General features: G+C 44.1%; 1 long non-coding RNA gene across 1 annotated transcript; it reads right to left on the bottom strand.

Annotated features, from left to right (window-relative positions):
* Positions 1–5,494: 5,494 nt before the first annotated feature.
* Positions 5,495–9,848, bottom strand: LOC134958412 (uncharacterized). The gene is made up of 5 exons (XR_010186994.1): positions 9,679–9,848; positions 6,956–7,026; positions 6,802–6,880; positions 6,641–6,728; positions 5,495–5,974 (listed from the first exon to the last, which is right to left on the bottom strand). It is a non-coding gene; the product is annotated as an uncharacterized LOC134958412 (long non-coding RNA).
* Between the last annotated feature and the right edge of the window lie 1,783 nt (positions 9,849–11,631).

Here is an 11,631-nt window from a genome sequence, read left to right as displayed (position 1 = left end):
TGAAGTAAAGCCACCATATGTGAAATCTCTATATCTACGTGGACGAAAGGGTCGCCTGCCCCTATTCTCGCTCTGATTCCCTGATAGCCACCTGTACACTGTATGTAGTTTGTAATCAGTGTTAATTGTTTCAAGTTTCTTTCTCTTAAACTGTAACAATTCCTGTTGATATGTATCAACCTGATTTTTCAATCGATCAAGCCAGGGTTCTGTTTTATCACTAGTCAGTTTCTTAAGATGTAGACCCTTAAACATTTCTATTTCACTACGCAATTTCTTTAGCTCAGTGCTCACCTCTTCAATAACCAGTAAAATAAGGTCAGATGAGCACTTGTTTAGGACTGAGCACCACTTAGCACAGAACGTAGGATTACTCCTACCCAAAGTCGGTACATTTTGCACCCTAAAGCCCCTTGGGATCCTCTTGGCCCTGTGGTATTCACTCAGGAACTGACCATGCAATATCAAGTCAGTCTCACGTTTCCTCATTCGCAATAGCTTAGTAAATAAATCAGATGAGGTTTCAGCTGGTAATTCAGTGAATTCCACATGGTCAAAGTAGATCCTCTCAGCATCATCATCTGTGAGTGATAAGAAATTATTCTCAGCAATCCTCAACAGGTCCTCATCGACCACATTAGTCCCTGCCTGGGACATATTGTATATACAGGAAGGTACCAAAAAATCAGAACAAAGAATAAACAAAAAAAGCAAACAAAACAATATAAATATGAACTTTATAACATATAATCAATATCCACTAATTCTGTCATGGTCTGGCACCAGTATAGACAAATTATGAGAGGCACAACGTATATTAAAAATAGACACGCTGAATAGTCAGTAGTGTCAGTATACCAAAGCACTAGGCATGCTAGGATGTATCATTGGTTGCAACACTCAAGTCACTTTGCAATAAGAAAAAACATTAAAACATTGGTGATCAAATATAGCGGGTGCTCGACAAAGGTAATCCTAGCTTCAAATTGCTGGATCCACATATAATTTCTTTGAGGAGCACCCCTATATATGGATTTTTCTGATGTGAGTGCGGACTTTCAAAGAAATTATATGTGGATCCAGCAATTTGAAGCTAGGATTACCTTTGTCGAGCACCCGCTATATTTGATCACCAATGTTTTAATGTTTTTTCTTATTGCAAAGTGACTTGAGTGTTGCAACCAATGATACATCCTAGCATGCCTAGTGCTTTGGTATACTGACACTACTGACTATTCAGCGTGTCTATTTTTAATATACGTTGTGCCTCTCATAATTTGTCTATACTGGTGCCAGACCATGACAGAATTAGTGGATATTGATTATATGTTATAAAGTTCATATTTATATTGTTTTGTTTGCTTTTTTTGTTTATTCTTTGTTCTGATTTTTTGGTACCTTCCTGTATATACAATATGTCCCAGGCAGGGACTAATGTGGTCGATGAGGACCTGTTGAGGATTGCTGAGAATAATTTCTTATCACTCACAGATGATGATGCTGAGAGGATCTACTTTGACCATGTGGAATTCACTGAATTACCAGCTGAAACCTCATCTGATTTATTTACTAAGCTATTGCGAATGAGGAAACGTGAGACTGACTTGATATTGCATGGTCAGTTCCTGAGTGAATACCACAGGGCCAAGAGGATCCCAAGGGGCTTTAGGGTGCAAAATGTACCGACTTTGGGTAGGAGTAATCCTACGTTCTGTGCTAAGTGGTGCTCAGTCCTAAACAAGTGCTCATCTGACCTTATTTTACTGGTTATTGAAGAGGTGAGCACTGAGCTAAAGAAATTGCGTAGTGAAATAGAAATGTTTAAGGGTCTACATCTTAAGAAACTGACTAGTGATAAAACAGAACCCTGGCTTGATCGATTGAAAAATCAGGTTGATACATATCAACAGGAATTGTTACAGTTTAAGAGAAAGAAACTTGAAACAGTTAACACTGATTACAAACTACATACAGTGTACAGGTGGCTATCAGGGAATCAGAGCGAGAATAGGGGCAGGCGACCCTTTCGTCCACGTAGATATAGAGATTTCACATATGGTGGCTTTACTTCAGCCCAATCATCATCAGATGGTGAGACCACTGACTCTAATGATGGTAGATCACGACAACGACAACATTTTTTAGAGAAAGATTCTCATGTGTATCCCCCTTTCCAAAAAAGAGGCGGATCCGGAACCACCAAAGGCGGGGTGGGCAACACAACAAGAAGAGGTCGGCAGCCCAAGACCCAAGCCTGATATTTAATTTGTCATCTCACACATTAACGGAGGCTGAGACTGCTGTTTTGTCACTAGGTTTATCTTTCATTCCTACCGTTACACATGACCCTTTTGGTTGGACGGTTGATAATTATAGATTTGGCCGTAAGTTACGGCTTAGGGAACAGTTTGGTGACAATGTCTCACCTAGCAAGATGGATGCTCTGAAATTTAAAAAACCGAGTTATTACGACCCTGGGTCTCAGAATGCTAGTATCAAGACCTTCGTACGGATGACTGAGATTGACAAAAAAGAGGAGGTTACTATAAGACCTAGATACCATAACTTATCCAGTCAGCAGAGGGAAGCTCTTAAAGCATTGAAGAGTAATAAGAATATTACCATTCGCCCCGCTGATAAAGGCGGGGCGGTGGTAATACAGGATTGGACACAGTATGATCGTGAGATCCGACGACAGTTAGCAGATAATACTACCTATGTTAAATTGAAAGGTAATCCTACTGATAACATTAAGAGACTCATTGATACTACGGTCGATCTTGGTTTTCAGGCTGGATGGATTGATACGGATATAGTAGCCTATCTTAAAGTTGAATATCCTATTACTCCTATTCTCTATACATTGCCCAAAGTGCATAAGCGACTTGAGGACCCGCCGGGCAGGCCCATCATTTCTGCCCGGGGGTCTTTATTACAACCACTTGCAATGTATATCGATCAGTTTTTGCAACCTCTAGTAATGAAGACCACCAGTTATATTAGAGATACCACAGATTTTGTAGATAAAATTAAGAACTTTAGCTTCCCTGATGGTGAAGTTTGGCTTGTGACACTTGACATACAATCTTTGTATACGGTAATCCCTCACAAGGAAGGCATCGATGCTATCCGGCAACATCTGATTGAGGCTGGTCATACACAGCCTCCAGTTGAATTTTTGACTACCTTGGTTGAGTTGGTACTAAAACAGAATTACTTCATGTATGGCTCTGGGTATTTTGCCCAGATCAACGGTACTGCTATGGGCTCTAACCTGGCACCAGCATATGCCAATTTATATATGGCCATTTATGAACGTAATTTTATTTATCAACAGTTTGGTCATAAATGTTTATTATATGTTAGATTTATTGACGACATTTTTCTGTTATGGTCTGGCACTAGGGACGAAGTGACTAGTATGATAGATTCCCTTAATACATTAGATGAACCCATAAGGTTTACGTGCAATATGGATTTACAGACAGTCAACTTTCTTGATGTAACTGTTTGGAGAGATGGTTGTCGACTAAGTACAACACTGTTTCGTAAACAGACGGACCGGAACACTTTGCTGCAGGCCACTAGCCAACATCCTTCCACATTGAAAGAAAGTCTTCCAATTTCTCAATTTTTGAGAGTACTGAGGATAAATTCTTCGAGTGAACTTGCCCGTGATCAGATTAATGAAATGAAAACCAGGTTTTTACAACGAGGGTACTCACCCGATACGCTAGACAGATGTATTAATAAAGCATATCATCGACATAGGGATCCGAGACATACTATGCCTAATAAGGCTTCTGAGAAGAGAATGATACACGTGAGCACTTACGATCACACCTCTCAGACTACGAAGAGGATTCAGGAACGACATTGGCCACTGCTAGCTACAGACCCTGGCTTGAAATTACGTGGAATTAAACCCCCGATGTGTGCATATAGGAGAGGTCCCAACCTGCGCCAACTACTGATGCATCCCACCATGCAACCTATTGTAGGGTCTGCATGTTGGTTACGCTCAGGAAGGACTGGTTGCTTCAAATGCAAGGGGTGTACTACCTGTAACTCGATGCTCAGTGGTAAAGATTTTCGCCACCCACATAATGGTACAAGAATACCCATTAAGCACAATTTGACATGCACTAGTGCTTTTGTGGTGTATATAATCATCTGTCCGTGTGGTCTCTACTATACGGGAATGACCAAGAGATCATTTAGGGAGCGGATGGCCAACCACAGATACTCTATTCGACAAGCCATAGAAACTGGTGCTTCTGACAAACCTGTGGCAATACATTTTCTACATGCTAATCACCAAGTTGCTTCACTACGGTGTATGGTGATTGATCATATTCCTGAACCCCTGAGGGGCGGCAACCGGGTACTTTCTTTAAAGAAATGTGAAGCTCGTTGGATCTACAGGCTTGACACCATTGCCCCACGTGGCCTTAATGAACACAATCCTTTAAATATTTTCATTCATTAGTTGGTGAACGAGAATCATAGTTTGATTCTCCTTTTTATGAGAGGCACAACAAGTGTTATGTGTTATGTGTATATCTTATATGTTTAGTGTTAAGTGTTGATAGTGTAGGCTATCTTTATATTGTTCTAGATTTTTTTTCATTGGATAGTCCAGTTTCCTGCCGGGTCCTCTTCTATAGCAGTCTTAGAATATTTTTATAAATATATTTAATATACGTCTAAGTAACATGTAGAGGGATCCACCTGCTGTATATACACTTGTCTGGTACCTTTTGTGTTGAGTGCTCCATATAGTCGCTGTATTGGAGTGGAGTGCCTTACATTCTCTCATCTACCTCCACCTATATGGTTAATATTGAGCTTTAAATAGATTTTATTTGTTTAAAATACTAGATAACTATGATATATAGGTGTTTTGTCTACATGCAGCAATGACATTGGCTAGGCTGAGATTTATGGCATTGATGGTTTATTATAACTATATAGTGGAACGCAGCCCGCTGTACGTGTGGAGCGCATGTAATGCGCGTCCGGCACTTCCGGGTTTGCGTTCCACGAGGATGACAGGATGTGTCTCATTAGCTGGTGAAATGTAATATAAGCACTTCCGGGTGCTTCCGGGTGTATATACTGTGCTTTTGCGTCTTCAACATTGGGTGAAATATACTGCAGCATTATTTGTAGATGCACTGTATAGTGCATCTGGTGAGTTGGTGGGTATGTACTATATGCATCTGTGAACGTTTAGCTTGTGTCCTATGTTGTTGTTATTTGTAGTGAGCCGGTGGAATGCATATGATGCACTTCCGGTATTTCTGGGTGTGCACTGTGCCTCCCCGGCTGATGGTGGTTAGGAACAGGTGTGTATAATTGAACCTGCTGATATGTATGGTGTAACAGACCTTTGTGTTAGTGCTATCTTATGATATACTTTATGCAGTGTTGGGGCGCCAGCATTGTCAGGTGTGATCATTGATTACTGATGATTGTCTAATTAATGTTTGCTGTGTTGCTATATAAGGGGACCCGGTAGGTATAGTCAGTATGCTGTTAGCTGGCATGCTGACTGGATGTCTGCGGTGACTGTCTTGAAAAAGACCTTATAGGTCGAAACGTCGACTATCTATTGATGACTGCGATGAACTAATAAAAGCCTTTTAATTTATTGGACTGGTGAGTGCCCTCTTTTGAGATCTCTTTGGTCTCGGATACCTGGTATATGTGAAACTCTCCTTGGGGTTTTTTGAGGAGCACCCCTATATATGGATTTTTCTGATGTGAGTGCGGACTTTCAAAGAAATTATATATATATATATATATATATTATCCACAATATGCCGGCACTCCGTGTGTAAGCAAACTCAGCGTGCTCCGGTGCAATCATCCAAAATATTCATATCCAAACCACAAAGGAGGCACTCGGTGGCATCTAGCAACTTTCATATCACCCAACGAGTTTCGTCAATATTGACTTCATCAGGGGTGTCTTTAAAAAGAACAAAATATAAAAATTAGAATTATCTCAATTATCACAAACGTTTAACCTGTCGCAATACTGGACCAATTTAGCCTTTTTGCTCCATTAACAATTAAAAAAAACTTTTTCAATAAAGACTTCTTTTTTCTGTATACATGTCTTAACAGGTTATCTGGTTTCTATATTAATAAACATTTAACTGACATAGACGTCTCTCAAAGTATGATTTCTCAATTTAACTGGTTTACATGATGATTATCAACAGGACTCAAAGGCTGAACACAAATAAAAAAATGCATAAAAAACGAAGATACAGTAAGAGGAGGATGATGCAAAAGAAGAAGATACATAGACATTCAAGATGGTTGAATAATAACACTTATTCCAACCATATTTTTACTCTTATATATTATTGTTTCTGGTAACTTCAATAAAAGATGATAGAATAAACACTTGTTTATCTTATATATGGTTCTTGTCTCAAACATACTAATAGGGCGTGTTGGTTCACTGATTCCACATATTTATTGACATTCCTATATAGTGGGCCTTATACTCATATAATCATGTTTAAATATTATATAATTCTATACATTCTTATTAACAATTATTACATTGGTAATTGCTGACATTCTGGTGGCCACCAGTGGGACCTTTTTCATAAATCTTACTTACTTCACTCTAGTATAAGCTGTTCTTGATGGTTTTCCCAGATGGGACTAATTTCTCTGAGCCAAATAACGGTCAAACAAGTTGCTCCTATCTGTCAAATAGTGTATATTAATAAGAGTGTCCATTATAATATTGTTATGATTACCTTAATGAATAATACTCACTTGTAGCAACTTAGATTCCCTTTAACATTTGGTGTAAAAGTTTCCCTTTATGTATTTTCCAAAGTATACCGCTTGGATTCTATCAAACAGATAAATAATCTTAATAATTTATAATTATCTTAAATTTTAATGTTATATACCCTAATATACTTACTATTATAAAGCTGAATGCATCAATCTTAGTGCCGATCTGTGCTTACTGTAGATTCGGTCAAAAGCGAAGACCTATTTTGGCAATAAAAATGTTACCTCAGTGTATAACTTTGTATAGTGTTCTAAAACAATATAAAAATAATATAACATCCCTATTGGATTCCATAATGTTGGAGAGCGTTAATATACAGCTTTCCAATTTCTATTTAGCAATATTACTCTAATTAGTGTTAGTGCAAATTATGCTTATTTATAGTGAAATATATTAAAAAGTGGTACAGGTTGAGTATCCCTTATCCAAAATGCTTGGGACCAGAGGTATTTTGGATAACGGATTTTTCCATATTTTGGAATAATTGCATACCATAATGAGATATCATGGTGATGGGACCTAAATCTAAGCACAGAATTCATTTATGTTACATATACACCTTATACACACAGCCTGAAGGTCATTTTATGCTAATTTGTTTATAACTTTGTGCATTAAACAAAGTGTGTCTACATTCACACAATTCATTTATGTTTCATGTACACCTTATACACACAGTCTGAAGGTCATTTAATACAATATTTTTAATAACTTTGTGTATTAAACAAGGTTTGTGTACATTGAGCCATCAAAAAACAAAGGTTTCACTATCTCACTCTCACTCAAAAAAGTCCGTATTTCGGAATATTCCAAATTTCGGAATATTTGGATATGGGATACTCAACCTGTACTAATAAACTAATATTATTCTATTTAATATTGAATACTAGGTAATTCATCGCGCCCTACGGGCGCTCTTCACACCGTCGTAAGGGGCTATGCCCCTGTGGGCTGAGGGATGGTGGAGGGGGCAGGAGGTGTTGGGCTTGTTGGAGTTGTGGGTGTGTGGGGCAGGGGGATTGGGGAGGGTGTGTCCGAGGCTGACATGGGTGGTGGAGTTCCACATGGGGTGTGTGGGTGGATGGTGAAGGGTATGGGGGGCTTTGTAGTGTTCATGGGAGGGGTGGGGAGTGGGATAGGGGGAGATTTATGGTTTTGTTGAGTTTTTGTGTGAGCTGCAGGGGTGGTGTGTTTGAATAAGCTATGTGTCAAGTATGCGGCTAAAGTGTTTGGTGGATGTTATTGTGAGGTGGTGTGGGTGTTGGGCAGGTGTGTGTTGTGTGGATTTGGGGTAAAAGTGTACATGGTGTGTAGTTTGTATGTGAAAGGGGGTGGGTGTAGTGAGGTGGAGGCTTATGTGTGTTGGCGTTGCCCTGTGATTAAGGTATTGACTGACTGTGGGCAGGGTTGTTGTAGGTGGTGCATGTGGTGGATGGTTGATTGTAAAATAGGCTTGTGGATGGGGATGTTGGTGCAGAGGTGGTGGTGTAAATGGGGCATATGGATGTTGTGAGTGGTGGAGGGTTGGCAGTAAGGGGTATGGAATTTTTCAAGGGGGAACGGATGTGCTGTGTGTGAGGGAGGAACGTGTGGTGTGTAGGTGGGTTTAGAGGGGGTGTTGCGTTTTCCAGGGTGCTCATAGGTGCTTAGGGGGTTTTGTGGGTGTGGTGGGGAGGTTAGCGATTGAGGATGTATGTGTTAGGGAGTGTGGGGGTTGGCTTTGGATTGTTGATGGTGGTGAAGGTAATGTGTTTGGTGTGGTGGTGTGTGTGAGTGAGTGTTAGTAGGTTTGGCCTGTGGGCCGGTAAGATGCTGGGGATGGTGAATGAGCGTGTATGGGCTCAACCGGTCACAGATCTGGACTAATATATAGGAGATACAGAGACACACTGGGACCTGGAGGAATATGGATACCTATACACCAGTGACTGGGAGGGGTTGGGAATGAATGACCAGCGCTTATATCCCACCGGTCACCATACCGACGCCAGGGTTAAGAACGCCGGCTGGGGGTGGGGGTGGGCGAACGCAACGAAGCCCCTTGTGGGCTCGTTGCGTTTGCTATGCTGCAGGCTCGCCACAGGTTCTATTCCCACTCTATGGGTGTCGTGGACAACCCGGGTGGGAATAGTTCCTGTTAGTCAGCATGTCGGCTGTTGGGATGTTGAGGGGGTGGGATGTAGGCATCTGTATTGTGACCAGCGGTCTCCTGACTGCTGGTCACATAACTACATCCCACTGGGAGGGGGGAGACATAGTGACATACACACTCGTGAGTGGTGGGTGGGCATAAAGAAATACACATTGGTGGAGGTGGAGGGGAGGGAGACATTGAGACGTCCAAACTGGTGACTGGGGGTGGGGGACATTAAGACGTACAAACTGGTGACTGGGGGTGGGGGACATTAAGACGTACAAACTGGTGACTGGGGGTGGGGGACATTGAGACGTCCAAACTGGTGACTACAGAGATGGGGTATGGAGATATACATATTGGGGCTGGAGGGGAGATATCCACACTGAGTTCACACTAAAAAGGGCGGGATGTACTAAGCCGTGAAAAGTGATAATTTCATGGTGATAAAGTAGCAGCCAATCACCTCCTGTCATTTTTCAAACACAGCCTGTGACATGGAAGGTAGGAGCTGATTGGCTGGTACTTTATCACTGGGAAATTATCACTTTTCTAAGCTTAGTACATCCCGCGCTAAGAGAGGATATGGAGACACGTACAAATGTGAATTGGGCAAACAGACAGACATGCAATATGAACTACGGGGCAGTGGCAGAGGTACTGACTGAGACAGGAAGCATAGAGGGGAAAACCGCAGCTACAGAGGAATAAAACTTACTGGCCAGCTGCACCTGTTGGTCTTTAATGGAGAACTCCCATCATTATCAAGGGTCCCTCCGTCCAGGGGGCGGGGCAAGGGTGTGGGCATATTGCATCATTGTGCACGCCCCAAGCTCCTCATCAGCACAGGACTCTGGAAGCTCCGCCCATGACACGCCCCCGCCTGGAGGCTGCGATGTCTGCCTGTAGTAAAGGGAGATTCCCCTCGCCACACACCCGCCCACCCGCCTGACGTGCGGCATCCCTGCACTGCGTGCCGGCTGAGCGGAGGTAATAATTCTTCATTTAAAATAATACTTATTGTGGTGGTGGGGACAGCAGCGGTTGCGGGAGGCATAACGGGAGAGTGACAGCAGCGGTTGCGGGAGGCGGAACGGGTGAGTGACAGCAGCAGTTGCCGGAGGCAGCGGTTGCCGGAGGCGTAACGGGAGAGTGACAGCAGCGGATGCGGGAGGCGGAACGGGTGAGTGACAGCAGCGGTTGCCGGAGGCAGCGGTTGCGGGAGGCGTAATGGAAGAGTGACAGCAGCGGTTGCCGGAGGCGTAACGGGAGAGTGACAACAGCGGTTGCCGGAGGCAGCGGTTGCGGGAGGCGTAACGGGAGAGTGACAGCAGCGGTTGCGGGAGGCGTAACGGGAGAGTGACAGCAGCGGTTGCGGGAGGCGTAACGGGAGAGTGACAGCAGCGGTTGCGGGAGGCGGAACGGGTGAGTGACAGCAGCGGTTGCCGGAGGCAGCGGTTGCGGGAGGCGTAACGGGAGAGTGACAGCAGCGGATGCGGGAGGCGGAATGGGTGAGATACAGCAGCGGTTGCCGGAGGCAGCGGTTGCGGGAGGCGTAACGGGAGAGTGACAGCAGCGGTTGCCGGAGGCAGCGGTTGCGTGAGGCATAACGGGAGAGTGACAGCAGCGGTTGCGGGAGGCGTAACGGGAGAGTGACAGCAGCGGTTGCGGGAGGCGGAACAGGTGAGTGACAGCAGCGGTTGCGGGAGGCGTAACGGGAGAGTGACAGCAGCGGATGCGGGAGGCGGAACGGGTGAGTGACAGCAGCGGTTGCCGGAGGCAGCGGTTGCGGGAGGCGTAACGGGAGAGTGACAGCAGCGGTTGCCGGAGGCAGCGGTTGAGGGAGGCGTAACGGGAGAGTGACAGCAGCGGTTGCCGGAGGCAGCGGTTGCGGGAGGCATAACGGGAGAGTGACAGCAGCGGTTGCGGGAGGCGTAACGGGAGAGTGACAGCAGCGGTTGCGGGAGGCGGAACGGGTGAGTGACAGCAGCGGTTGCCGGAGGCAGCGGTTGCGGGAGGCGGAACGGGAGAGTGACAGCAGCGGATGCGGGAGGCAGAACGGGTGAGTGACAGCAGCGGATGCGGGAGGCGTAACGGGAGAGTGACAGCAGCGGATGTGGGAGGCGTGGCTTCACCACTATTGGTAGGGAGAGGACGCCGTCTGTTTCCCCTCTGTATCACGGGTCCGTCTCTCACAGCTGCAGTGTGTATAGTGGAAGCGGAATGGCGCTCTGCTCGGCCTTCATACCCTATGTCACAACAGCAATGTACCCCCTTTACCCCCTTCAGGGCTGGAGCCCGGTGGCAGGTGACTCCTCTCCTGTAGATTTGCCCAGATCTGTGACTCATTTGACTAACTCCACCCAGTGTTGTGACTCCGCCCAGTGTTAGCAAATGAGGCACAAAGTCACAGATCTGGGCTAATATATAGGAGATATATATATATATATGTACTGTATATACAATATATAGAAGGGTGTTTCATGGTTTATTGCGTCGAACTTTCCAACAATTCTGATAAACCCTTTAAACCCTTCCTACCTAAATTGGGACAGTTGGTGGATACGGGCAAACTCAAAAACAACTTCTGGGAGCCCTAGGATGATCTAGTGACTACTTATTATGAAGAAATACACATTTCCCAGCAGCCTCAGCCCCAAGGTCTGATGGG

Source organism: Pseudophryne corroboree, chromosome 9 (genome assembly GCF_028390025.1).
Source record: "Pseudophryne corroboree isolate aPseCor3 chromosome 9, aPseCor3.hap2, whole genome shotgun sequence".
Lineage (NCBI taxonomy): Eukaryota > Metazoa > Chordata > Amphibia > Anura > Myobatrachidae > Pseudophryne > Pseudophryne corroboree.
Note: the sequence above shows the minus strand (reverse complement) of the source record. Positions and strands in the feature narration are given on the sequence as shown.